We start from the raw sequence: 24,347 nt of genomic DNA on the forward strand, positions 1-24,347 counted from the left end.
CCATTATCTTCCTTCTCACCATGTATGAAGAAGTAACATGGACAAATATTCTACAAATGAGTTTGATAAAACCATATATTTCTTATGGATTGCATACTTTCATGTATTGCTCATCTTATGATACTTCCATATCCAGCTTCAGCTGCTTTGGTAGTTTTTTCCAGCAGAGGGCGCTACGTGTTGTCGGTCGACTCGATGTCCCTCGGAGGCCTCCCTCTCAATGTCGATGTCATCAATGGTATAAAACGCGCACTGCGACCGTTGGCTTCAGTTCCGTTTTTTGCTAAACTTAACGCTTCGGATATGATACGCTTCGGTTCCCTATTTAGAATCTTCCAGTAAAATTCTTGAAAATGGCATCATCATCGGCGTCTTCGACTCCGAGATCAGGGTTTAAGAAGTGCCAAGATTGTGGGGGGAAGATGTCCCTTACAGACCCCATCGGGTGTGTCTGTGGTGCCTCGGGTCCTCTCACGCTACCTTCAATAGCAAGGACTGCCTATTGATGATGGCAAAAGCCCTGAAAGAGCGAAGAGGAAAATTAGTGCAGGTAGGTCAAAATCCCCTTCGATGACCCCTTTGAAAAAAGTGTCTTCAGACGAGTCGAGAAATATTTCTCCTCGTCGTAAAAAGACAGAGATCGAGATCATGCAGTGGTTCTCACCACTCATCTTCACGATGTTCGAGGAAAAGGCTCCATAGGTTGCTGTCTTCGGGTTCCTCCCCGGAAAGGGTTAAATGCCCAACGAAATCAGCCTCTCCACCTGAGTGGGAGAAGTTCAGAATAAAAATGATGCACACTTTTGAGAATGCAGCCTTGACCTCTTCAAACTTATGAAAGCCATGCCCAGGTTGAAAAACTCGAAGGAAAAGGGGAAAATCTGTGCGCCCGTGGGCCCGGAAGGCAAAGATAAATCTCCTCGAGGAAGATGTCACCAACACCGAAAGACTCCTCATCGGACTATCGCGGGTCCTCGACGCTGAAAGCGCCGAAGCCCTTGACGTCGACTGTGTCCAACATTTTGGCACCACCATCGACTCCATCGAGGATCACAGAAAAAGCGTATACACTATTACCAAGAAAGGACTTCTTTGTGTCACTTTCTTCGATTTTATGAGGAACAGATCATTCTTTGGATGATTCACAACCTTTTGATCTTCAGTATGGAACACCTGGGGTCCCTGAGCCTTTGATCTCAGAGGAATCGAGGATAAAAAACATACAGGAGTCCCTGCAAAATGCAAGCGGACTAGATACGTCCCCAGAGTGTGGGAGACCGGACCCTACTGACCATGCTGAAGGGTCTTATAGACATTTAATGTCCAGGGTGGTGGTGTATATGGGGTGGAAAAGACCAACACCAATATACAAACTGGATGATCTGACTGACGTCCTACATAAGGGACCCCAGGAGGATCCTATTCTTCCTTTTCATGTGCATTTGCACAGGAGAGAGAGTACAAATTGGGAGACCCAAGAATTGATTCCGGTAGTGAATAAAAAAATTAACATCAAAATAGAGCGCGTCCAGTAGTGACCCCAATTACTTAAAGTCCGGTTTTGCTCCAGATTGCTGAACATGCCCTTTGATGGCACACATTATTTGATAGCAAGACTGACAAGAGCCTGGAGAAATTGCAGACCTCTAAAGTGGCAGCAAAGTCCCTTGGTGCTGCTATTGGACAGACACAAAACCGCCCCACCGGCACACCTTGCAGGGGTAGGTCCTTTCGCTTTTACTCCTCAGTTGAAGGGGGAGAGGGCTGTCCAATCAAAGAGGTCAGAAAAGATTCCCTGTGGTGGATGGGGAAGAGGTACTAGAATCTCCCAGACAGCGGTTGCTTTACCATCGGCCACTACTCGAGCTGCCTTAAAACCTTTGAGGTCTTAGTTCACAAGACCCCAGTGGGAGGCAGACTCTCACTACATCTGCAAGAATGGCAAGGCATTACTTCGCTTTCTAAAAAAGCCTTGAGTCATCCACCGGGGGACAGCTCTTTCAAAGTTCAGGATCCACTCCTTATGCAGGAAATCTTAACCCTGCTATAGAACCAGTAACTGTAGCGGAGAGGAAGAAGGGTTGGTACTCCCCGTACTTTGTAATTCTAAAAAATGATGGAGGATTGAGACCCATCTTGGACTTAAGAAACCTGAGCAAGTTCCTCCGGAAGGACAAGTTCAAGATGGTTACCCTTTCTCAGACCCTTCAGCCCCTCCAACTCCAAGACTGGATAGTGTAATTGAACCTTCAGGATGCTGCTTTCATGTGTCTCCATCACAAACACAGAAAGTAAATGAGGTTCGCAGTTGGCGTTTCTCATTTTATGTTTCGAGTTCTGCCATTCGGGCTGACCTCCGCCCTGAGGGTTTTTACCAAATTGATGGCGGTGGTGGCAGCAAGTCTCAGGAGAGGGGGAGTTTCATGTCTACCCCTACCTAGACGATTGACTGATAAGGGCTTGTTCTCCTGAACAGACCCTGGAACATCTCAGCACAACTTGACACTTTCTCCACAAACTGGGCTTCTCCCTCAATTTCAAGAAGTCAAATAGGATACCATCTTGAAGACTCCCAATTTATCAGAGCAGTCCTGGATACCTCCTTGTGAAAAGCCTCGCCACCCGAGGTGAGGGCTCAACACATTCTGCAGATGGTCTCCAAATTTCAGAGTGCCCAGAGTCTTCCGGCATTCCATTTTTTATTTTTTTATATCCTGCATTTTCTTGGTGCCAGACGCTCGCCTGAGAGTGAGAGATCTCCAATGGGCTCTCGGGACTCAATGGTCCCAATTACAGGCACAATGTCAGACCTCAGTCAGGTTCCGAGCAGAGTCACACAGGACCTTCTGTGGTGGGCCTGCAAGGACAAAATTCTGAAGGGAGAACCCTTTTGACGACCACCATGGCGAGAGATAACTGTAGTGACAGACGCCTCACTCACGGTGTGGGGAGCCCATACCAACGATCTGACATTCAGCGGTCATTGGTCCCCATCGGATTCCAAACTATATATCAATCTTTTGGAGCTGAAGGCAATCATACTAGCGCTGAAGGCCTTTCTACCCTCTGTACAGGGAAAGAATGTTGTTATTATGACTGACAACACAGTGGCCATGTACTACCTCACCAAGAGAGGTGTAGGGTCACTACCACTGTGCAGAGCAGCAATGCAGCTCTGGTTCTGGGCAATTCAAGAAGGAATCTCTCGATCAGCAGTTCACCTAGCCGTAGAGAAGAACACAGCAGCGGATGCTCTGAGCAGGCAGAGCAGTCTCCCACAAGTGGGAACTAGCTCAGGATGTCCTTAAAGAGATCTTCACCCTTTGGGAAACCCCTCGAGTGGATCTGTTTGCAACCGGAAATGCAAGCTATTCTGCCCTTGGGAATACCCCCAAGAGGAGCTCTAGGAGACGCGTTTGTGGACAACTGGGAGTTTACACTTCTGTATGCGTTTCCTCCAGTTGCGGTCATTCCTGACGTGTTCAGGTGGTTGAGAAATTTCAGGAAATCTATGATCCTAATTGCCCCGGATTGGGCCAGAAGGACGTGGTACCTGGACCTTCTGGATATGTCCATCTGCCCTCTAAGTCTTCCACAAAGAGAGGACCTTCTCTCGTGAGAGGAGGGTCAGGTCCTCCATCCAGAGGTCAAAACACTCAGCCTTCACGCATTGTTTCTGAGACTGTGGTACAAGGATTGGAAAGTCCGAGAAGATGTAATGGATATTTTGCTTTCTGACTGAAGGCCAGCAACAAAATGCTTATACCGCTGTGGTTGGAACAAGTTCAGCAGCTGGTGTAGGGATAAGAATGTAGATCCATTTCAGTGAGATCGACCCATATTGTTCTCTTTTCTACTTCACTTAGCAAATCTGGGGCTCCAGATCACAACGATAAAGGGTGATCTGGCAGCGCTTCAGATTTTCAAGCGCTCATCAGAGGAAACCTCATACTTTAAAATCCCTTTTAATCATTCAGTTTCTTAAAGGACTAACTAATGTGTTTCCTCCTACTCCTTCAGGTCCCTGTTTGTGATTTAAATCTTGTATTAAAATTCTTAACTTGCATCCTATTTGAACCGATGCATTCATGTCCATTAAGACATTTAACACTAAAAACAGTTTTGCTAGTCGCAATCACATCTGCCTGCAGGGTGAGCGAATTGCAAGCTCTGTCTTGTAAACCTCCATATACGGTCTTCCATAACAATGTTATTCTGAAAGTAAGACCTTTTGTTTCTGCCAAAAAATAGTGTCAGACTTCCATTTGTCCCAAAAGATAGTTTTACCAACTTTCTATCCCCCTCCTCATCCTGGAGATGAGGAGGAGAGGTTACATAGACTAGACCCTAGGAGGACTCTCCTTTTTTAGATCTAGCGAATGTCAAAAATTCAACAGAATGATCAATTATTCTTCGGATATACAGGTCATAAATTGGGGAGCAATAACAAAACGGACTTTATCCAGATGGATTATTCTGGCTATCCAAGAATGCTATAAACTGGCTTGTAAAGATCCCCCAGAGGGTCTAAGAGCTCAGTCAACCAGGGGCATGGCTGCTTCTTCCGCTCACATATGACTCAAGAGACCTACGGTGATTAAGGGTTGAGGGATTGCACCCAAACTAACATAAGAAACCACAAAAAGACACAATACTACACTGTTTACAACAAATATATATCGAATCAACCGAAATTGGGGTGGAACTGATAGCTCACCCACTGTAACTTAATTACAATTTATTCCAGCATATTCAATCTACATGGGACAAAAGAATGTAAAATTGATTTTTTTATTTAATTTACAGTGTAAAAATACATTCATTAAATCATTTAAAGTGACCAGTGCATCATAACAATGTAATAGATTTATATGAAAAGACTTTAAAAAAATGACTCTTTAGGGAGAACTTTGGTAAGAATGAGTTCACTCACCAAAACGTTTGTACTACTTCGGCTCTCCAGAGAGGAGTACCTATTAGAGACATTTGTGCGGCAGCCACATGGTCTACCATACACACCTTTGTAAAACATTACTCCCTGGACACTTCTTCTAATCAAGAGGGAGCTTTCGGGGAAGCTGTTTTGCACTCAGTCCATGATAACTGCTAAAGGCAGATCTACATTCTTTTCCCACCTCCAAGATCATTACTGCTTTGGGAGGCTATCAAAGATGAGGAATACGTGGAGGACACAATCCATTCGAAGAGCAAGTTAATTACCCCTGGTAACATTCTTTCGATTGGATGTTCCTCCCACGTATTCCTCATCGCCCCGCCAACCTACTCTGCTAACCTACCCTGCTACAGAATGTACGTGTTTTCTTTTCTTTACAAAATAACATTTTATTGGCTTTTTAACAAATGACAAACATCAGAAATGCGTATATTCTAGAATATGACATGACACACTTTAAGCATAGTGACTTATTGTTTTTGAAAAAATTTCAAATGTTTTTGGTTTATATCGCAAACCTTACATTTGTTAGTACATCTAAATCAATTTCTATAAAAATATACATGTAAACAAATATTGGAGGCGTTCTTCTTCAAGGTGTCAAGATTAATTCATCGGCTGAGATGGCAGTCCAAAAATGTACCATGGTGGTTACCATTTTTCTATTGTTGCCTGTTAGTATTTCAGACCACCTTTGGGACACTTAAAGTTCAGACGGGGCACTATTATATTTTCGACTGAAGGAAGACGTTTATGATTAAGGGCTTGACATTCCATAATGATATGGTAGGTAGTTTTGATTGTCTCCTCCTTTTTACAGAACCTGCATGATTGAATTCCTTATTTTGGCTTCTTTTCCATACAATCTCTCTCAGTGGAGTAGATTAAATCTGAATCCTAAGAATACATAGCGGATTTGACGATCCGGGAACAAGCTGAGATAATGCGGTAGTTGGATCAAGGCTCTTACTTCACCGTCACACTTTAGATTTAGGCTGTATTTGTTTTTGCGTTCTTGGGTCTCTATCCACTCGCGCCTGGTGTTAGGCAGAAACCTGTGCAGTTCCCTTGGGGAACACTGCAAAAGATTTAAGACTACAGGTATAGCAGTAAACCCACTTGGTAGCAGTCCGCACCACCCAGATTTACCTGGTAGCTGTGGCTGAGCAGTCAGACTTCCCTCAAGAAGAGTTAGGCAGTATGCAAAGTATACACAATATGTACTCAGACACAATAGCACAAGCAAACACTGACCAGAGCTTGGTTTCAAAGGTATAAAGTTATTTATTTTTAAGAACACATAAGTTGAAAACACTCTAGCAAAGTATAGTAAAAACACTTCAAACACAGTTATAATAAAAGCAGTTTCAACCCTTACTCCTATCTAGCCAACTCTAAGTTAACATCACATAATTAAAACAGAGGTGAGTGCTTAACGTTAGATGACACTCTAGTAGGTTCAAGAAAGGGATAAAAAAGAAACAGAAACGGGTTAAACACACCACTCTAAGGTCCAGAACACTTGCAATAGGCTCAAAGAAACACAAAGTCACAGGTGAGCAAAAGTCACTAGGCAGGGCCCACTCTTAGAGTAGCCGGAGCGAAAATGTGCCCAAGATCACACTGTTATTAGGGATTCAAAGTCTTGCAAAGAGTTAGAAAGAGTTTAGAGTGGTTTAGAAAGTTTAGCCAGGGTGTCCCAGGCACTCCCAGGGTCGAAAGCCGGGGGCTAAATCTACCCCGTACAGTCGGTAGCAAGGGAAGCCAGGCGGAACACGGTACCTTAAGCGGAAAGGATCCTCCAGCGGTGGCAGTTGTTCCAGGCAGTGGCAGCAAGGCTCGACGTCGGTCAGGGGAGAAGAATTTCTCGCTGAAGAGCAGAAGAAGAAGGTCGTTGCACTGCCCGGGAAGAAACCAGCCGCGGAGTCCTCCGGTTAAAGGGTTGTACCGACTTTCGTGGTTGAGGTAAAAGTGGTGGGGTTCCGGTTGCCGGGGTGCTTGGCACTGGCAAGGCGGCCACGAGATACCTCGAGAAGCGAAAAGAAGGCGAAAACTGGTTGTCCCCACCAGTCAAGGGAAGGAGCCACCCCGTTAAGAGTTCTCCTCGGTCGTCGGGAAAAGTGGTGAGACGGTTCAGCAGGGCTCCACCGGGTGGTGTCGTCGAAGCAGGTCGGCTCAGCTCTTCCCTCGTCGGATTCTTGGTCCTGTGGCGACTTCTGAAGTTCCAGTCCCCAAAGCCCTGCTTTTATGCAGCAAACCCCCATTCACCCAGCCTAGCTGTCACTCAAACATGCTAAGTGGTGAGCCGGCCGGCTCACCACTTGGGCCAATCAGGACGGAGTGCGACTTGAGTTACCAAGGTAACTCAGTCCAGGGTGCCTAAATCCCCCTCCACCCCTCCTAAGTACCCCAGACAGAGTGGCACCACTTTGGAGGGCTTCTGTGGAGAAGCCCGCCAAAAGTGGAACAAAGGGCTCCACTTTGGGTCAGAGTTACAGAGGCGAACACCAACGCCATTTTAGCATCAAGTTTTGGCAAAAAGTCCCAACCGGAGTTATAAAAATAAATATATAAACCGGCGGTATGTTTAAGGCTACCGTAAATAAATAATTAAATGTGTTAGCCTAAAACAGTGGGAAATCCCATAGGAAAATATTCGCGGTCGAATATAAAACGTAGTTTCCACTGCCACCAGCCAAAACTCGATCAGGGGGGACGGAGACGTGCCCCCTCGACTAACAGACCCTGGGGCAATCGAATTGCCCCAGCCAGTACGTCCACAATATGATGGTTTGTACTGGTTCTGTTCAGGATTCAAGACTAGCAAAGTCTTTGGTGACTTTACATGCCCTGGGAGACAGTAGTCAGTCCCAGGGTATGGAGTCTATGTTGGGGAGTCCCTAGGACACCCCTGGGTCACGGCACAGAGGGTGCTGTGTAACCCACATCACAAAAATACATGAGGCCCTATGGGGTAAAAGACCCCATAGCCCATTCAACACAAGGTTCAACCAAGAAAACACACTTCAATATGTCCAAGAGTGAGGGTAAAAGAGTCTCACTCTTGGCAGGAGAAAAAAAGAAACCCCAGAAATCCAGCAAAGCTGCTGGGGGACTCACTAGGTAGGGAAATTCAGCCTAAACAGAGAATTCTCCCTAACACTCGCCCCCCCCAGACTAAGGGACAGGAGGATTTAATCCACTCCTGGATGAACCTCATACCTCTAGTCGATGATATACATCCTAGAGAGTCCATCAGCATTTTGATGGTGACACCGTGACCTATGTTCAATGGAGAACTCAAAGGTTTTCTTCTGCAAGCTAACGGACCTACAGACCCTTTGAGGAACATCAGTCTTTTTGTTATAGGGGATCTGGTTGACCAGTCCCTCAGAAGTTGGTACAACTTCTGAACCTAGGTTAGGCTTTTTGAAGGGGTCCTTATAAAGGATTCCCTTAGATCTAGAGGGGCCTCCAAGGTTCCTCACCACCTCTCTTGTGGGAGCAGGTTGGGTCTTAGGCCTCTTGGTTGGAGGGGTTGGGGTTAGGCAATGTACCTGCTTCCCCTTCCTCTTAGATCTACCCTTACCTATTTTAGGAGTTTCCCCCCTAATATTAGGATTTGAGTTGGGGTCCTCAGTAGAAGGTCCAACAGTCTGAAGGTTTTTGGCCTTAGACTTTTCTTTTCTGGTTTTCCACCAGCACTGAGAATTACCAGTTCTCTCAGGTCCAGATAGGGGCCTAGTTGGTCTATCCACCTCTTCCTCAGAAGCAGGGGGAGTCAGAGACTCTGAGACTAGGGGAACAATGATGGAGCTTGGTTGGGGCTCCCATGTTCCTAGCATACTATCCTGAAAGGTGCCTGGGTCAGAGGTCAACTTACTAAACCCAAGGCTTGTAGTGGGGTTCTCAGTAGAGGGTCCTACAGGCTTAGAAGGGTCCTTCAAGGTAGCCTTTCTAGCCAATTTGGTTAAGTTCTGCTTCTCCATACTGGGAGGCCTGGGGGTATGTGACACTACTCCTAGAGTTCTTAGGTCATTCCCCAACAGGACCTTCCCAGGTACCTCAGTCTGAACACTGACAGGGATCCTCACTGTCATGTTGTTACACTGAATGAGGGCTGGTAGAATAGGAACCATTTGGACAGGGCCTCCAGACATCTTAGTGGGACCTTTGGGTGCTTTGGCCACATCCTCAGGTTGAAAGAAGCTTTCATCCACTACTGTTCTGCTGGCCCCAGTGTCTCTCCTGGCAGGAGTATCCTGGCCATTGACAAGAACACTGTCCACATAATACACCTTAGAGTTAACAGGTAGGGAGTTATACACAACCCTATTCTGGGGACTAACCAGACCCATAGGCTCTAAGTTTACAGTTGCTTGAAGACCCAAGGGTTCTTCAGCAAAGAGTTCAAAGTGGGCACTAGCCATCTGTACTTCATCCTCAGGAGTGAAGGCTAAGGAGACTGTGCTGATCCCTGCAGGTTTACCCTTGCACTTGGGATCTCCTTTGATATGGTCAGTACCCTGACAGACATAGCATTGTCCAAATGCTCTCTGGAAGGGTGGCTTGTTCTGACCTCCTTCTGGCTTGTGGCCAGAAGGTACAGTAGCCTGAACAGCTTTCCCATGTGGCTTACCCTGGTTATTTTGTGGTTTGGGGCCCTCTTTGGGATAGGAATTATTAGAAATCTCTTTGGAGTCCTTTTTAGGCTGTTTCTCCCCATCCTTCTTCTGAGTGACCCCAGAATCCTTGTGAGTGGCCCTGTTGGCAACCCACAAGTCAGCAGCCTTAGCTAGTTTCCGGGAATCTAATTCCCTGGAATCAGCTAAGTGTTGTCTGAGCTCAGGAGAGCAGGCATCATAAATAGTCTCCAACATAAACAAATTCTTCATACCTTCATAAGTGTTCACCTTGTAACCCTTAATCCATCCCTCTAAGTTTTTCAAACATTCACTCACCCAGGTAGCCCAAGGGGTACCATCATGCTTTTTGAGGCTCCTAAACCTCTTAAGATACTGGGAAGGGGTCTTCCCAAACCTAGCTATCAAAGCTAGTTTCACACATTCATACTCTTTCCTATCCTCCTCCCCCATCTCCATTACCACATCAGTTGCAACAGGGGGAAGCCTAGAGAACAACCAGGTGAGTAAGTCATTTCCTGTGATGTTCTGGAGCCCATGATTATATTCAAACAGAGACAACCAATCCAACACATCCAACTTAGGCTCATACATACCAATCAATTCTTTAGGCATCCGGGGTCTTTTAGGACTGGAACTTCTAGAGGAGCCAGAGAGAGAAACATTCTCAACAGATAATTTCTTCATTTCTAAGTCATACTTGAGCTCCATTTCCCTTAGCCTTAGTTCTTTGTCAGTTTGAGCATTAAGTTTCTTATACTCCCATTCTAGTTTCATTTTCTCCAGTTCAAAGTACTGAGGACTAAATGTGGGACCTGGTAAAGGTCCAGTAGGTACAGCAGGTAGAGCAGGCAGAGGCCTAGGGGGGACAGTTACAACAGCCTCACCCTCCTCTTCTGACTCTTCCTCAGAATCATCAACATTTTGCTCCATGTTAACTTCAATACTGTCATCTACAGTTGCTGGAGTGGTAGGTTCCTCTGAACCATCACCCAGACTTTGGTTAGCCAACAATCTTTCAATCAGCTCCATTTTCTTGCCCTTAGTCAGGAGATCCTTATGTTTACAGAGCACTCTTAAACAATCAGCAGTTTTGGCTGCAAGGGACTCTTGACTATAGCTTTCTATAACTGACATGTTAGAGGATTACTTTTACAGTGCTAAGCTTTGTGGTTAGTTGCACTAAGGTATTCAAAGTACAATAAAATGTATACTCAATACAAATCCCACCGCTGTACACCAGTGTTAGGCAGAAACCTGTGCAGTTCCCTTGGGGAACACTGCAAAAGATTTAAGACTACAGGTATAGCAGTAAACCCACTTGGTAGCAGTCCGCACCACCCAGATTTACCTGGTAGCTGTGGCTGAGCAGTCAGACTTCCCTCAAGAAGAGTTAGGCAGTATGCAAAGTATACACAATATGTACTCAGACACAATAGCACAAGCAAACACTGACCAGAGCTTGGTTTCAAAGGTATAAAGTTATTTATTTTTAAGAACACATAAGTTGAAAACACTCTAGCAAAGTATAGTAAAAACACTTCAAACACAGTTATAATAAAAGCAGTTTCAACCCTTACTCCTATCTAGCCAACTCTAAGTTAACATCACATAATTAAAACAGAGGTGAGTGCTTAACGTTAGATGACACTCTAGTAGGTTCAAGAAAGGGATAAAAAAGAAACAGAAACGGGTTAAACACACCACTCTAAGGTCCAGAACACTTGCAATAGGCTCAAAGAAACACAAAGTCACAGGTGAGCAAAAGTCACTAGGCAGGGCCCACTCTTAGAGTAGCCGGAGCGAAAATGTGCCCAAGATCACACTGTTATTAGGGATTCAAAGTCTTGCAAAGAGTTAGAAAGAGTTTAGAGTGGTTTAGAAAGTTTAGCCAGGGTGTCCCAGGCACTCCCAGGGTCGAAAGCCGGGGGCTAAATCTACCCCGTACAGTCGGTAGCAAGGGAAGCCAGGCGGAACACGGTACCTTAAGCGGAAAGGATCCTCCAGCGGTGGCAGTTGTTCCAGGCAGTGGCAGCAAGGCTCGACGTCGGTCAGGGGAGAAGAAGTTCTCGCTGAAGAGCAGAAGAAGAAGGTCGTTGCACTGCCCGGGAAGAAACCAGCCGCGGAGTCCTCCGGTTAAAGGGTTGTACCGACTTTCGTGGTTGAGGTAAAAGTGGTGGGGTTCCGGTTGCCGGGGTGCTTGGCACTGGCAAGGCGGCCACGAGATACCTCGAGAAGCGAAAAGAAGGCGAAAACTGGTTGTCCCCACCAGTCAAGGGAAGGAGCCACTCCGTTAAGAGTTCTCCTCGGTCGTCGGGAAAAGTGGTGAGACGGTTCAGCAGGGCTCCACCGGGTGGTGTCGTCGAAGCAGGTCGGCTCAGCTCTTCCCTCGTCGGATTCTTGGTCCTGTGGCGACTTCTAAAGTTCCAGTCCCCAAAGCCCTGCTTTTATGCAGCAAACCCCCATTCACCCAGCCTAGCTGTCACTCAAACATGCTAAGTGGTGAGCCGGCCGGCTCACCACTTGGGCCAATCAGGACGGAGTGCGACTTGAGTTACCAAGGTAACTCAGTCCAGGGTGCCTAAATCCCCCTCCACCCCTCCTAAGTACCCCAGACAGAGTGGCACCGCCAAAGGGCTCCACTTTGGGTCAGAGTTACAGAGGCGAACACCAACGCCATTTTAGCATCAAGTTTTGGCAAAAAGTCCCAACCGGAGTTATAAAAATAAATATATAAACCGGCGGTATGTTTAAGGCTACCGTAAATAAATAATTAAATGTGTTAGCCTAAAACAATGGGAAATCCCATAGGAAAATATTCGCGGTCGAATATAAAACGTAGTTTCCACTGCCACCAGCCAAAACTCGATCAGGGGGGACGGAGACGTGCCCCCTCGACTAACAGACCCTGGGGCAATCGAATTGCCCCAGCCAGTACGTCCACAATATGATGGTTTGTACTGGTTCTGTTCAGGATTCAAGACTAGCAAAGTCTTTGGTGACTTTACATGCCCTGGGAGACAGTAGTCAGTCCCAGGGTATGGAGTCTATGTTGGGGAGTCCCTAGGACACCCCTGGGTCACGGCACAGAGGGTGCTGTGTAACCCACATCACAAAAATACATGAGGCCCTATGGGGTAAAAGACCCCATAGCCCATTCAACACAAGGTTCAACCAAGAAAACACACTTCAATATGTCCAAGAGTGAGGGTAAAAGAGTCTCACTCTTGGCAGGAGAAAAAAAGAAACCCCAGAAATCCAGCAAAGCTGCTGGGGGACTCACTAGGTAGGGAAATTCAGCCTAAACAGAGAATTCTCCCTAACACTTGGCAAGATGGTTTTTTGCTTGCGTAGGTCTGTTAATTAGCATATCCATGGAGATATCCTTTTCCTTGCATATCATCATGGCTGCTTCTTTCCATTTTAACAAAACTGCATCGTTCACCTTGTGATCTGTGGTTCTCAGAATATCGAACGCCGGTATGTTGTCTTCATTATTCAGTTTTCAGGAAAGGTTGAGTGTTTTCCAAGGGACAATTGAATGCAGAGATTGCAGACCAAGCTCATATCTTATCAGAGGCATCGGAGCAGATTGGGGGAGAGCTAGAACCTTTCTCCAAAAAGGTCCTTGATTTGTTCCCAGGTTGCTTGATCTGTTTTTTTTAAAAACAATTTTTATACATTTTCAAAACAAACAAGCAATTGACTTACAATACATGGGACAATATAAGTTTCACACAGATCACTGGATGTCAATTGCTTCCCCATTCCCTCCCCCCTTACGAGCTTACTCCACCACACGCTCTGCAACTGCTTCATGCGTAAGGGATTCCTTATCTATGTTTTCAACTGAGTCCTGGTCACTTGACCAGTCCTGGGCTGGCCCATAAAGTGGCCCATACAGTGTAGCCACTGTTTCCAGGCCATCAGGGTTCCCATTTCCTCCTCCCCTCCAGTATTACCAGCATCTTGCCATACCGTTGCTTCAGCTTCAGTCCATTTCTGGAGGTCTTTTCACCAGACCTCTATCCTTGGTCTGCGGCATGCCTTCCACCCCATGGCAATCCTGTGCTTTGCAATTATATACGCCAGGTCCTTCAGTTTGCTTACATGTTTTAATTTGCTTGATCTGGGGAACTTTCCCATCATGCATGCCCATGCCGATTCGATATTTATCTTGACCCGTTTCCCATCTAATCTCTGGGCTACTTCTTCCCAGAATTTACCAATCTCTGGGCACGCCCAGAACATTTGCGCCATCCCGGCATTTTCTTCTCCACGTTTAGGACACGATTGCCTGTCCACGTTTTTGAATTTGGCTATCCTGTGGGGAGTCATATATGCCCTACAGGTTATGTATAAATGTATCTGCTGTAACTTCGCATTCCTTGACACTTTCTTGTGATATCCCTGGGCCCATTCCTACATCCGATCACTCATAGGGGCAACCACATCTTCTTCCCAGTCCTGTCTTAATTGTATCACTTCCTTCCCCGCTTTGGACATCAATAGCTCATATATTCTAGATATTTCGTGCCCTCCTTCTGCTATATCATATATTGTTTCTATGGTGGTATCCAGTAGCTCCTCCAGTATTACTTCTGACCATGTCTCTTTGATCCGCTTCCTCATTCTAGTATATGTGATGCAACCCCGTTTCCTCGACCAGCATTCTAAACTCATTGATTTCCCCCCCTTCTTGTATTACATCCCCTATCGTTGCTATCCCCACCGACTCCCAGTGCTTCCTAATCATCTTCATTAACTGTCCATCTGCCCCCGTTAGTGCAACTAGTGGCGCTTGAGGGGAGCACAGGGTTGGGTTTTCCATGACCTGGCAAGCCCTCGCCACACCTTCCATCCCAATGCGGCATCTCTGGGCGTTCTCTTATCTCCTTTTTGGGCAGGCATACCACCTTTTCAGGAAGAATGGGGCACATTCCAGTCTCAATAATCTGGGTTCTGCGTTTGGGTCTTCTGATAGCCATTTAGCCACATATTGTAGCTGGCTTGCTAAATAATATATCTCATAGTTTGGCAATGTGATGCCCCCTCTTTCATGCATGTTCTGTAGCTTCCAGAGGGCTATTCTGTTCCGTGTCCCGTGCCAGAGGAAGTCCCTACAAATGCTATGTAGTTTGACAAAAAATCGACTTGGTATCAAATATGGTATATTCCCAAAGTAGTGCAATAATCTCGGCAGGACCACCATTTTCAGCATCGCCCCCCTCCCCATCATTGCTAGGGGGAGTTTCTCCCAGAACCTCATGCAGTTTTCTATGCCCCTTACCGCTTCTCTGTATTGTGTTGATGTTCTGCCTCCACTGTGTGGTAAATGTCTATCCCCAGGTATCTAAACGTGTTTGTCTCCCATGGTATTTGTAGGATTGGTAGCTGATCTCATGGGATCCCCACATACCTGCCCAGTGGAAATATACATGACTTTTTCGGGTTCACTGCTATAACAGATAGCGAAGCAAATCGCTCCATCGCCTCCAGGATATACCTGAGGTTCTCTTCGGGGTATCGTAAATGGAGCAGCATGTCATCTGCATACAATGAGATGATGTGCGGTTCCCCTTTGATGTTGATTCCTATTATGTCGTATTGCTGCCTCAGATATATCGCCAGCGGTTCTAGCGCCAAAATATATAACATAGGGGACCACGGACACCCCTGCCTAGTGTCCCTGCTGAGTTGCCACCTCTCTGATATTATCGCTCCCGTCTTAACTCTGGCCAACAGTGCACTATATAGTAATTTGACCCACCTAAGGTAACCTGGACCTATCCCGTAGTTACCCAGAGCGGCCATCAGCCAAGGCCATTTAACAGAGTGGAATGCTTTTATTGCATCTAGTGATATTATTGCTTTATCACTCGAATCCCCTTTGGTATGTTCTATGACTCGATGCAGCCGCCTAAGGTTTTCAGATATGTTCCTGTGAGGGACATATCCGGTCTGATCTGGGTGTATGAGTTTATCAATTATCCCTTTCATTCTGTTTGCCAGTACCGCCGTGAGTAGTTTACTGTCTTGGTTAAGCATTGACAGCGGCCTATATGAGCCACAATCTCTGCTCGACTTGTTCGGTTTGGGGAGAGGGACAATAATCGCCTCTCTTAGGGATTCTGGCGGTCTTCCTATGTCATATGATTCTTCCCGTCCCATCCCTCCCTTTGTCTATCTCCGAGGGCTGCTCGGAGGCCATCGCTCGTGTATGTAAGCCCTCTCCCCGTCCTACCCCAACATTTCCCAACGCCCCTTACCCCATCTTCCGTCCCTCCCCCCACCCTTCCCTTCCCCAACACAACACTCAACACCCCCCAAACCACCTCCCTTCCCAACTGTTGCCAAGCTCCATCCCTGGATCTCAGCCTCCCCCACATCTAGCCCCTTTCTTGGCGCTGCCTGTACTTGGGACTCAGTGGGGAGATGCTGCCCTATCGGCGCACCTGCTACTTCTACTAATGGGGGTAAAGCGCATGTTTCCTGTGGCTCCAATATTTCTATGTCGCCGCGCTGTGCATCACATATCCAGGCAATTTGTACTATATTCCAGTCCTCAATGTTCTTTTAGCAAGCGTATATGGCAGGTGGTCTCTACCCTACTGCCATCCAACTCTAACAATCCCTGCCCTTTTGCCCCTATACAATGTCATTCCCTCCCCTTCAGCCCCCTTGTCGTCGGATCACTTAGCCTCTCCGTCTCGGTCCTGGTCCCCCTCCGACTCTGGGCATCCGTGCGTGTCCAGCCAACTTGTCGCCTCCTCCGGGGTCTAAAAAAAATGGACTTTGCCCGTGTACAAAACTTTTAGCTTTGCCGGATATAGGAACATATACTTCATCCCAGCAGTGCGTAATCTCCTCTTGACTGCCACATAGCTGTATCCTTGCCTCTGCACCAGCATAGTGTAATCCGGGTAGGCCGTGTTCATTGCTGACGCTCGGAATATTGTACCACCCTTCCGAAACATTTCCAGGATCTTTTCTCGGTCTCTATAGTTCACATTTTTTCAATTACAGCTGTGGGCGGTGCTCCTGGTTGAGGCCTCCTCGTCTGAGCTCGATGCGCCATCTCAACCGCAAATCCTTGGGAGAGTTTGCCAGCTCCTATTTCCTGGAGTCGTTCCGCTTCTTCTGCCCGGTTTTCCAAATCAGCCACTGGTTGTTTCAATACGTGGACCTCTTTTGCATTAGTGGCACTTAGTTCCTCATTTGACTTCACGGCACTCTCCAAGCTACTAGTGCGGTCCGCCAGCACCCGCACATCTTGCCGCAATAAGTTAACATCTATCCCCACCGTGTCTATCTTCTTCTCCAGTGCTTCTTTGAGCTCGGCCATTGCCATACCCCACAAGGATTTCAATTCTGTGATTGCGTCACGTATGCGTTGGTCATCCCTCGCCGCATTCCCGGTCTCTTGAACCGTAGTTCCAGGCTGTGCTGGCGAGGTTGTGGTCTGCTGCACTGTGGTGAATATATCCATGGTAGGCTGCTTCACTTTTCCTTTGCTTCCCTTTTGGGCCATTTTGTGGGTGCCCTCTTGTGCCTTAGCAGACCGCGCCTACTTGTGTCACACGTGTCGGCGCCCAGTATGCCAGTCAATGTTGTCGGGAAGATGGTCTTACTGACTCTCAACCAGTGAAATTCGCCTGGGTCATCGAAGGCATTGGGGCATCTCCTTTGGCCCGTGACTTAGCTGTTGTGCACCTCAGTGTAGTCTGATTAGTAGGTATTGCCGCAGTCAAGCCGATCATGGTGTTGCACCTACACCTTCCCTGCTAGGCGCCCTGCATTGCACTTTTCCTATTTGCGTTGCCCAGTCAGGGCGCTCTGCAGTACAGCTCTTCCGTACTGTTCATTTGGATGTGCTCAAATGGCCCTCTGCTCACCTATTGGCACGGGCTGTCTGGCTGTTTTGTTTAGGTCAATCCGGTGCACTACCAGGGTGCAATATCAATATCAATGCTGATGCTGATGTTCACTTTAAATTTCCAGCGTGAGTCCCCATTAATTTCCTTTATTTAGGAGGCCCCCTTCCTTTGTTGTGTGCACCTCCCAGCTCTGTGTCTGCCTTGGAGTGCAGGCGTCCTGGTCTTCGTAATCCGCCTATCCCGGTCCTCCTTCTGATCTTCAGGACCTCTTTCACGTGTTGCCGGGCCTCGCTCCTGTTATTGGTCGAGTGCCCGCTGGCAACAATGTATCCTTTCTAGAGTCGCGTAGCAGCTGACGGCGGCTGCTGTATAGTCAGGCTGTTTATCGGTCAGCCCCACTCATGTGCATGTCGGCTCCCATTTGCCGTGTGCAACCTTGTCTCAGCGGTGTTCGGGCTGCGCGGTTGGCCATATATGCTGATGTTCGTTCGCACCCCCTGGCGCCCCGCTCGCTCCCACCCACAGTATTCTTTGTCGTGCATGTTTACTGTAACTAGGTCAGTGCATGTGCGCCGCGGCGTGCAGACCCCATCCAGCACTGCTCGCGCTCAATATCTTCCTCTTTCAGGTCTCGTGGCGGAACATCCTCGGCGGGTCCTTTGTTCGATTCCGCCATCTTGGATTGTCGGGTATCTCAGGCCGCCACAATTGTCAGGGTCTGTGTCTTTGTACTGGTGCATCCGATGGGCTTCAGACTTCGTTTAGTAGTGCCGAGGACCTTCATGTGCATTTTCCTGCATTTTCAGCTGTTGTAGGAACCTGCGTGTGCGCTTAATCTGCAGATCATTTCAGGATCGATGGAGCTCCTCCGGGAAACGTGTGTCCTCACATGGCCTGATAGCCACGCCCCCGTTGCTTGATCTATGTTTATCATAGTTTCACCACCGTATGAAAGTATGGCAGTTACTTTTTGCATGTAGAATGCTACAGCAGGTTTGATTGAAAATTTGCCATACTTTTTATGCATAATCAAACCATGTCTCGCTAGTGACTTGGCTTTAGATTTGAGGTGTAATGACCAGGTTTGTTCTGTTACTGACTGATTGATCCAAATTCCCAGATACTTATATGTTCGAACTTGTTTGAGTTTTTGTTTCTGGAGATAGTAAGCGTGTTTCCGCTTTCTTTGAAATTGCTGAGTTAATGTCATGATTTTTGTCTTTGTGACATTGATTCCAATTTGTTCCAGTCCATGTATTCTTGCATGTTGTTTAGCGCAATATGCAGGCCATGTGGAGTTTTCGCCAAGATGATGATGATGTCGTCGGCGTACATGAGACAGGGAATTGTAGTCACATTAAGTTTGGGGGGATTTGTCTGAAGAGTATAGAAGTTTGCTTCAAAATCAGATGTAAAAAGATTGAAAAGGGCTGCAGCCAGAGGTCATCCTTGTTTTAATCCATACCAAGTGTGTATCAATTTGGTGACAAGCCCTTCAGAGGTCATTCTAACTTGTATTTTTGTGTTTGAGAAAAGTAGCTTTATGAGCTCTAGGATATCACTGGGGTAGCCCCACTGCTCAAGTTTCTCCCACAGTAGGTCCCAGTTTATTTTATCGAATGTGAGATGCAAGTCCACATAGGCAACGTATATTTGCATTTTGGCCTTATCAGCTTCATGTTTGAGCATGTTCATGATCAATAGGTTGACACTGGTCCCTGCATGTTGAACAAAACCAGTTTGCCTGGCATTGGCCTTATTTGGACCAGATGTTGAGTTTCATCAATAATAAGTTTGCAAAGATTTTTCCTAAAGGGTCTAATAATGCCAGAGGGCGGTAGTTGGAAGGTTCTTTTGTTGATCCCTGTTTATAGATCGGAATTAGGGTTGCTAATTGCCATGTTTCTGGTATGTCATCAGTTTGACTGATTAATGCGAATATCTTCGTGCAGAATGCTGGCCAGATTTGTTTTTTTTTTTTTTTTTTTTTAATTGTGGTGTTCAAAAGTCTGTCGGGACCTGGGGCTCGCGAGACATTGAGTTTCTGGATTATGTTTAGGATATCTGTGGGATCCTATGTCAATGCCCACCTCTTTTTATTCAATGTAGTTGCCGTTTTCTTGGTCGTGTGTCTCTCTTTGTATAGTTCTTCAAAGTATGCTACACAAGCCGGTTCCTGTACATCCACTATCATCCTGTCTTTCAATGATGTGTTGGGCTTTAGGAGGTCTTTCAATGATGTGTTGGGCTTTAGGAGGTCCAAGGAAATTTGTTCACCCCCAATTAACGAAATGTTTTGGTCGCCCACTTTAGCCCTAGTTCTGGTAGGTGTTCCTCACCCAGTTCCGCCCATTCCATCCCGCCAATGTAAATATGCTGGGTTTGTCTGTTATCGAAGAAAGCACAGAGGTTAGAGGACCTTGAGATGCGCTAGATTGTCTTCCGGGTTCTACACGTATTAAAGTATGTTGCCTGCTTACAATGAGATAGCATGGTTCATACCGTCCACCATTATCCCTGCACCCCAGAAGTCAACTTTCGGGAACGCCAGCAGCAGTTCAAGCACAGTATGAAGAGCATGGGAGACAGTGGGCACCCCTGTTTCAAGCCCCTCTGTTTGTTACACCCGTACCCATCTTCACCCGTGCCATGGGTCCTATGTATATCCGCTTGACCCACCTGAGGAACCTTTCACCAACTCCAAAATGCTTCATTGTGCCATAGAGCCAATCCCATTGGACCGAGCTAAAAGCCTTAATGTCATCTAGTGAGACCACTGCAGTTATCATCTCTGATTTATCGTCCTGTCTGTGACCGCATGGTGGAGTCTTCTCAGGTGGTTCTGCCCGGGACATACCCGGTCTGATCTGAGTTTATTAATTCCCTGATAACCTTTTTTAACCTCTCCACCAGAAGTGTTGTGAGGATCTTGCAGTCTTGGTTGACCATGGACAGCAGTCTGTACGCTTCACATCTGTGCATTCGCTTGCCCCCTTTTAACCCCGGGACGATGATTGACTCCCCCATGCTCGGTTGTAGCCTCCCTCTCTCGTATGCCCCTTGTAGCATCTGTAATAGCTGCAGTGTCGCCTCCTCCATGAAGTCAATATAAAATTCGACAGCAGACCATCTCCCCCTGGTTCCATGTAATAAATGTCCCCGCAAAAATGTCTACTGACAAGAAAGTAGCAGTTTTTTGCAGAGCCATTATTACATTGAACATGCAGGGGACACCCCCGCAATGTCACCATATATAATGTCAGCTATGGCTTTTCCCTCCGACATTATGTATGGGGACATTATTACCCGATACCCTCCCCCTGGTGTTTTGCCCGCGGGCAAAGCAAGGATCATCACACAGCTCCTCCACCGTTGGTGGCACCCCCAGGGCCTAAGCCTGTCCTGCCTCCAGCCTGGGTGCCTCACTCTGGGACAATGTCTCCTTAATTTCTCCCTCGCCCACGGTTCTATCCCAACTGTACAAATCTATATAGAACCTTTTTTAAGATCTTATTTATCCACATCCTGTGTTCTCCAGTTCCCTGCGTTCATTCATTATTTCATTGTTCATGACCCTTGGCTCCTCTCTCTGGCAACGTCATGGTAGCATCCTGCCAGGTTTGTCTCCCTGTGTTTCTGTGTTCCTTCTGTAGTCCTACTTCCCTAGCCTATCCCAGTTTACAATACAGTCTTCTCTAAGCTGGAAGAGTTTGCTTTCAACAATATATTTCCTAATTGGTTTATGTTTCAACTGCCTAATTCTTCCCTCCAAGTCTGGTAGCTGCTCTAAGAGCTCTCCATTCCTCCCACTTTGACGATAGCCTCTCCCCTCATTACCACTTTAAATGACCTCCGACAGTGTGTCCCCCTTCTTTACGTGGCCCACATTAATCTCAAAATATTCCTCAATTTTTCCCCGACATATGATTCCTGAAGGGCTCGTCCTGCAAGGCCTCGACTCTGAGCCTCCATGTCGGCACTGATGTATACCTGTGTCCAGGCACCAGCTTGCGAACAACAGCTCATGATCCAAGAGCGTCCTCCCCTACAGCGAGGCAGTGTAACATTCTGCAACCCTGTTGAGCCTTGTGAATATGTAATCTATATGTGTGTAAATTTTATGCAGACCTATGTAATTATTCTCTATGCTTCCCGTTCAGCCAGCGCCAGACATCCACCAACTCTAGATCTTCCAGCAGTCTCCCCATTACCCTAGCCAGCGGTGCTAGTTTTCCATGTTTATCGTCAACCGATCTATTTTGGGGTCAATTGTACAGTTCAAATCCCCACCTCAGGTCCACATTACTCCCCTATATAGAGCCAGTCTGGCATACAAAGATTGGAAGAAACATGAGGCGTCATGATTAGGGGCATATGTATTCATTATGCACACCTCCCAGTTAACCACCTAGCCATGCACTGGTACCGTTCTGCCCTCTTCATCCATTTTAAATTCCTTCATTCTAAATGGTACAGAGGGTGCCACCCATATTGGCACCCCTCTAGCATAGGTGGAGTATGTTGCCCCAGACCCTGCTCTTACCGATCTCCTCACCGTATTAGCTTGTTTTTCCACCGTGAGGTGTTTTCTGTTACATGGCAATCCCCACATTCTTCCTATGCAGATATGCGAGCCACCCTGTTGCGCTTTTATATAGTTCTTTAGTTCCCTTACATTCCAGGAGGCTATCCTTAATGGCTCATTCCAGCCTCTGCCACCCAACTCCCACCTGTCTTGGCGTCCCATTCGCCATGTTCCCCACCCACCATCACCTTACTTGGGAGTCCATCCGCCCCTGGGCCTTAGTAGAGGGTAGTAGCTTGATCACTTCCTCTAATTCTTGTAACATAACAGGGGCCTTTAAGTTATCTCTTTCCACAGCCTTTAGTTTGGGAAGATTGATCTCTGCCAAAGTCTCCAGTGCACCCCCCCCCCCTCACCCCGGTAGCGTCTGTATACAGTCGCTGGTAATACTCCAAGAAACATATATTCGCCCCTTCCTGCGTGTCTGATATCTGCCCATCTATCCCATGCACTTCTCTGATAGTTTGTCGGGGGGGTCTCTTTTATATAGCCAGGCTTATCCCCTTCTGCATGTTGCCTTTCTACGCATTTCATGTAGTTTAGGTTGCATAGTCTTTCCCATTGATCCCTACACTCCTGTTGTAGTTGGCATATGGTCTGTCTCTAGGGAATTCACCCCCTCCTTCATCTTAGTCTATATTCTCTTTTCTGTATCGTGCAATTTCTGTGTTATGCTGCCCAGCAACCCCTTGGACTTGTATTTCTTCCTCAAATCTTCCCTGAAACCAGTATCTTTCAGTGCCTCGGCTCTTTATCTCCATGTCGGGATCTTCGCCCTAGGAGCCAGGTACTGCCATGTCACTATTAATGGCGCGTGGTCCGAGAGGACTGCAGTCTTGTATTCAGCTTTCACCATTTCTCCTGTCAACTCCAAAGCAGCAAATATGTAGTTTAGTCGGGTGTGTAGATTTTGTGGGGCAGAGAAGTGGTGATATTCTCCCTATGCTTCTTATAGAACTCTGCTTCGAATCCACCTGGGCCCAGAGATTTGTTGGGGGTAAGGACTGGATGGCTGCTCTGACTTCGTCCCTTGTTATTTCCTATTCTAATGCTTCATATTTCTCCCTGGTTAGTCTGGAAAGATCTATTTTTCCCAGATACTCGTTCAGCTGCTCTTGCCGTAGGTTGCCCGAGCTGTACAAATCAGTAAAGAATCGGGTGAACTCTTTTTTAATGTCTGCATTATTTGCACTAATTCTGGTTCCCCCCTGTTAGGCAGAATCCTGTGCAGTTCCCTTAGGGAGCACTAAAGAAGATTAAGACTACAGGTTAGAGCAATAAACCCCCTTTGGTATAAGTCTGTACCACAAAGATTTAGTTGGTAGCTGTGGCTGAGCAGTCACGCTTATCTCAAGAGGGAGATGAGCAGTATTCAGGGTTTACACATTAGGCCTACAGTACTATGGGACAAGGAAACACTGACCAAAGCTTTGTATTAAAAAGTAGATATTTATTTTATACACTTCTAATAAAACACATGTATCACAGTCATCAACTAAGTTAAATTAAGTCAAAGGAAAAATATACACGCTCCCAAGTTAAATTGTAGACCAAGCGAACCAGAGTGAAAACTGAGCAAAACGGCACAGTGAAAACCACACACAAGGGATGCTCTAGCAATTTCTTCCAAGGGAGGGAAAACACAAGTTATTCAGAAATACTTTCTTACACCCCCTAGCAACACTTCCCTTAAGTTTGTGAACCAGTTTAAGCAAGACAGTGCCTCAGTATAGGCAATACTTAAATGAGAACTGAGCAAAATGGCATTTCACAAGGTTTAGAAAAGGGAAGGAAATGGCAGTTGTAAGAAATAGGTGCTCCACACAGTTCTAGATGAGAATCAATCTAAAGAAGGAAGATCTAACAAATGTAGCCAGAGAAAGTAGGCCTGTGCCAGAGTCAGTGGTACAGGGCAAGGGCCCAGGAGCAAAATGTTCTTGTAGCTGCAGTCAAGTCTTTGGTTAACGAATTTGAAAAGGTAGATGCAGACGTTGAAAAGACCATGTTAAGAGAGAGGGGCGGCCAACCCAACAGGTAGGTAAAGGATTTAAAACACCTTTAGTGCTACCGCGAAGAAAGGGCGGCCTGGAGGAACAATGTACCTTTAAATGAAGAAGTGGCTCCTGCGGTGGCGGTTGTTCCTGGTAGTTCCTGCAGTTCGGGTGATCCAGCAGAGAAAGAGAGGCTCTTGTCGTGGAGGAAGGTTCGAGTTACTGCAAACAAGCTGCGGTGCTGCCCGACGAATAAAAGGTACGGTCCTTCAAATCGCGGTCCGGGTGGACTGGTGC

At 46.7% G+C, this 24,347-nt stretch overlaps 1 protein-coding gene across 1 annotated transcript in view; it reads left to right on the top strand.

The window, feature by feature from the left end:
• MASTL (microtubule associated serine/threonine kinase like) overlaps positions 1-24,347 on the top strand; it is a 1,019,298-nt gene that overhangs the window by 156,819 nt on the left and 838,132 nt on the right. The window lies entirely within an intron of this gene.

The sequence above is a fragment of the Ambystoma mexicanum genome, chromosome 2q (genome assembly GCF_040938575.1).
Source record: "Ambystoma mexicanum isolate Mex_15411 chromosome 2q, UKY_AmexF1_1, whole genome shotgun sequence".
Classification (NCBI taxonomy): domain Eukaryota; kingdom Metazoa; phylum Chordata; class Amphibia; order Caudata; family Ambystomatidae; genus Ambystoma; species Ambystoma mexicanum.